The 5,114-nt window shown below is 42.8% G+C and overlaps 1 pseudogene; it reads right to left on the bottom strand.

Annotated features, from left to right (window-relative positions):
* LOC126510819 (SH2B adapter protein 1-like) overlaps positions 1 to 3,871 on the bottom strand; it is a 21,331-nt pseudogene extending 17,460 nt beyond the window's left edge.
* Positions 3,872 to 5,114: the final 1,243 nt, after the last annotated feature.

The following is a 5,114-nucleotide window of genomic DNA, read 5'->3' as shown; positions in this document are numbered from 1 at the left end:
TTCTGGCTTACCTCACTTAGGATAGTGTTTTCTATTTCCATCCATCAGGGAAATGCAAATCAAAACAACTTTAAGATACCATCTTATACCTGTCAGAATGGCTAAAATCAAAAACACTAATGATAGCCTTTGCTGGAGAGGTTGTGGAGAAAGGGGTACACTCATCCATTGCTGGTGGGAATGCAAACTTGTGCAACCACTCTGGAAAGCAGTGTGGAGGTTTCTCAGGAAATTCGGGATCAACCTACCCATGGAGCCAGCAATACCACTCTTGGGAATATACCCAAGAGAGGCCTTCTCATACAACAAAAGTATATGATCTGCTATGTTCATAGCAGCATTGTTTGTAATAGCCAGAACCTGGAAACAACCTAGATGTCCTTCAAATGAAGAATGGATGAAGAAAGTATGGAATATAGACATATTAGAGTACTACTCAGCAGTAAAAAACAAGGACTTCTTGGTTGGTCTTTTTTGAAACTGGCAGTTGCTGCTGACCTGTTGTGATTATCTAGGTGTGCATGTCATTAGTTACCATGGTTTGGGTCTGTGACAAGTTGTTTTGGCCAATTTTTCTTATTCATTGTGAGTTTGCACACATTTGCTTGTGCTTCTGCTATTGCCCTGCCACACCCCACCCTTTATTTTATTTTTATTGTGTGACCTAGTGTGCATTATGGATTTTTATAACCCCACCTTAGGGACCCCCTAGCATTTTGGGCTTTGTTCCCAGAAGGTCCCAAGAAGTCAGAAGCAAGGGGAGACTTTTAGGAGAAGTAGGGCTTTAAATGGCCTCCTGTATTTGTGTTATCTAAGCATGAACAATCTCCCTAAGATATTTTGGTCCAGCGAGCCCCAACAGCATTAATACCTGTAGTGTTGCCTTGTTCACTCATTGTCATCAGGATCTTAACTGTAGGAGATACTTAGGCAAAACATTAGAGCCACAACCAACCTTCCCATAAGGCACTGCACAACAATTTTAGAGGGGTCTAGCAGAGATTTTATGTGGTTCCATACTTGGCCAAAGAAGGTGGTAGACAAATACTATGGTTTAACTCCTGTCGAGTGAAGTTCTGATTAAATGTTTACAACTGAGCAAGGGTAAACCAGGTAAGAACTTGTGCAAATTTTGAGGGGATAAATGAAATTGATGATGGAGGAGCCTAGCTTGTTCCATCAAAGACAAGGACACTGTCAGAGTCATAATTAAGCAGTCAACTCTGTGGTTGCCTGTTTCCAGCATTCCTCACAGTCCCATATGTGACCCAATGTGGGATATGTGCCTGGGGTGTCCCCTGGACTATCTATCATAAGTTTTGGATAGTTTGCATGGTTTGGGGGATGGAATTCTTTTGTGACTTTTAATTTTGCAAGAGATAGTATTTTGCATGCTTGTATAGCATAGCAGCTATCTAAAAAAAAAATTATGGGTTCTTAGTTGGTCATTTCTAATACCTTATGGACAGCCAACATTTCCTCTAGTTATACTGATCCAGGTTTCCTTTGGATATAGTCTTTCCTTATGATTAACTTGTATTAATATTATGCCAAAATTAGTTTTATTGGCATCTGCAAAGCCTAGAGCAGCCTGTGGGGATGGCATATTTTTTATCTAGAATTCTTAAAGGGGGGGCAAAGATTCTTTAGTTATGAGGGAAAAGATTATCTGGAGTGTCCATACTGCACCTAAAAATTGCTTTAAAACAGACTTTCTCTCTTAAGTGATTTGTGGTTTTTCCTAGTATTGCTTATGACAATGCCTGTGCAGTCTATGTTCATAACTGTAACTTCTGGGTCAGGGAGTACACCAAGTACCATGAGCAGCTGCTGACTGGCCTGAAGGGCAGAAAATAGCTTATTTAACAAACTTTTCCAGGAAGCTGGCTGAGCACATAGATTATGAACAATAGAAACTCCCTGCTGCCACCTTGGCTCTGGAAACAGACCTAAAGTTGTTTCACAATGCTCTCAAATTAGCTCACAAGGACACCAAAATTTCTATTAAGGTTTGTTCTACTGCTATTCGACTAACCTCAACAGAGAGAACAAAACTGTTGTGGCAATCTTTCTTTTTAAATAAAATCTATTCTGTTTCTGAAATCAAAGAGATCTGCCTAATGGATGAGAACAAGTTCACCTCAACCATTGCAAATGAAGGCACACCAGGAGTGTGAAGCCATTGTCCAGTTTATTATTTATATCAGGATCTGCTGAGAGTTTCTATAGTCTCATGCCCAATGATAGCCTTTTTGGCATTTAGGGCATTAGGTCTTTTGACAAGCCCTGGGACCATTCAGATTTTCCACATACCAAGCAAGTATGGTCTGGTGAAAATGGAATTATTATCCTTGTCAAGGTTCTTGTTGACCAAGGCATTGATGGAGGTCATAACATCCTCTTTTTCAATATTATGGGCAGCCAAGAACCACTTATGAATATTTTCATTTCTACCAGGTACAATGACATTATGGGTGATAGTGTTGAGCTCCTCCCAGGTTAGCTGTTTAATAAGGATATGCTTGGTAGGGTCAGGTGGGGTATACTTTTTAAGAGCGTTGGTGATGAAGTCATAAATTCAGGAAATTGTTCCACATCCTGTTGGTCAAGATTATGGAAATAGCCTAAGCTGTACTGGGGCATAGAAAAAGCTTAAAGGCCTTGAAGGCTAGGTCAGACTTGTTGGAAATAGGCATGTAGGCCAAGCATGGATTGTGATATACAATCAGTGTATTGTTCATGGACAGTATGCATGTTGAGGGTAATATTATTAAGTCCAAATCACAAATTTGTGTGGGATTTGGTTTTTACTTCATCATCATAAACAGAGTGCTATTGGAGGGAAAATGAGTGGTCAAGGACTGCCTTCAACTCAGAGTACCAATCATAATGGGTTTGAAGCTGCAAGGCCCATTGTCTGAGTATTTGCTAAAATAATGAGAATCGGGGTAGGACTGGTCATCCTCACACACCCATACATGTCTTCCAGCCTTCTCCCAGCCCTGATGTCACTGGAAGGGCACATCGTTGACTAAGACCACATCACTGGAGCTTCCAGACTCCACAGTGATGGATCCACCCACAAGTGCTCAAGCATATAAAAAATGGACTGATACCACAGATGTTGGACCCAGCACTGACACTCTTCATTCAGTGATAAATGCAGGTGCTTGGCCTTGCTCTAGAAGTTGAAAGTGAAGATATATTCACCCCATCTTGTCTCACTGTGATACAACAGGAAGACATGGGAGCCAGTGCTTCTTTCCAGCATTAACTAAGCAACCTTGAGTTGAGAGAGCATGCCATGGAACCAAGGATATTCTGAGAAGAATCTATCTTCCTCAGCATCCTCTGTCTCCCTCTGAAACACAAATGACACCGTGGCTGCTTCTGGAGTATGCAGAGGAGGGGGATGAAAGGGGATGAACTATCCCTGCTGAATGCCCCTCCTCAACAGAAATCCAAGGTGGCAATTCTGATGGAAGCAGTTCCATTGAGTCAAAGTGGGAGGCAGTAATGGAGGCAGAACTATGGGAGAAAGATATTGATTGCTGATTGGAAAGGTTCCCATAAGCCCCCTGGGATAGGTGGTCATTACTATCACTGGTTCCCAGTAGGAGATCCTAACTGAGCAGACTCTATGAATGATTCAGGGGTGTGTTGTATTATGCTTTGTGATGAAAGAAGTCCCAGGAGTCAGGGGAAGGGTCTGGTACCTCCTCTTACTCTTGCCCAGCAGTCAGTATAAATGTTAGGCCTGTTGACCCTCAACTGTCTGCAGTACTCTAGTCAAGGCAATTAATTTGGCCTCTTGTAAAGAGGTTCTGATGGTCAGGCTAGTTCCTTCAACTGTTGTATTGGAAGCAACCATGGCATACACTGCCTGGCAGTTTCCTGATCTGTTTATCAGGGAAGTTCTAGGGTGAGTTGGGGCTTTGTAAGTGGGTGGTCTAGTACACCAGGCTGGAGTAAGATAAAGCCTCCACAGCCTCTGGGCAAGAGTGAGAGGAGGTACCAGAGGAGAAGAGGACAGTAAGGAAGATTGCAAAGTTTAAGGCCAGACTGGAGGCCAAGGTAATTTGGGAGTTTTCTAGAAACAGTAAGTGAAGACTTGGATTTGTGAGGACCCAAGGAGGAAAAGAGAAGAATGACTCAGGTTTGAGTGGTGGTGGGTGGAATACACCATGCTTGGCATGAACAAGTAGATCTTGAGAGCCTCTATGGTGAGTTCAGCCTGCTGCTTCCAGAAATCTCAAGCAGGGTTGCCATCCGCAGCTTTTTGGACAAAAAGGTGACTGCTTGATTCTAAGGCCAAACTGTTGAGCTAGAATTCCAGTGCCCACTCCTAACCTTTCTTCTTTATAAAGGTGATAAGGGTCTCATGGGGATCTGAAAAAGCAAGGGCAAGGGTTATTAGGTTGAGAGATACTGAGCCATGGCTTGGCCAAAGAAATGAGGTCTATCCTGAAAACCCTGAGGGAGAACAACAGTCCATGTGTGCTGTCTGGAGAACTGGGTGTCAGGGTCCTTCCAGGTGAAGGCAAAGAAAAAGTATGAGTCATGGTGTAAAGGGACAGAAAAAAAAAGGCATCTTTCAGGTCCAGAACAGCAAAGCAGGAGAGACATTAAATAGGAGATATTATGGGCTGTTAACCACTGAATGAATGGAATAACTGCCTCATTTGTGAGGCAGAGGTCTTGAACCAAATGATAAGTACCAGAAGGCTTATGCACAGGAAGGATGCTAATGTTGCAGGGTGAGTTAATAGGAATTAAAGTTCCTGAGAGAGAAGGTGGGCAATAATAGTCTTAAGACCTAGGCAGAAGGTTTCAGAAATAAGAAACTGGAGTCTATAAGGGAAGAAAGAAGAGTCTTTAAGGCAAACTGGTGGTGAGTGGCAACCAAAGGGATGGAGATATCTCAGACTTGGGGATCTACTGGACAAGGGAGAGTAGGAACAAGACAGCCTGGGGTGGGAACTTTTGAGGTTATTAAGGTGAGAGGAAAGTGGGAACCAGGAGAGGTTGCTATGTTCAAGGTGAGTGTGGCCCCAAAGTAGCTGAGAATATCACGACCAAGCAGAGATGCAGGGCAAGCATTGTACGACTAGGAA

The sequence above is a fragment of the Alexandromys fortis genome, unplaced genomic scaffold (genome assembly GCF_014885135.2).
Source record: "Alexandromys fortis isolate MF-2015 unplaced genomic scaffold, M_Fortis_MF-2015_v1.1 scaffold_78, whole genome shotgun sequence".
In the NCBI taxonomy this organism is placed as follows: domain Eukaryota; kingdom Metazoa; phylum Chordata; class Mammalia; order Rodentia; family Cricetidae; genus Alexandromys; species Alexandromys fortis.
The sequence above is the reverse complement of the archived record's forward strand: the minus strand, read 5'-3'. Positions and strand labels throughout refer to the sequence as shown.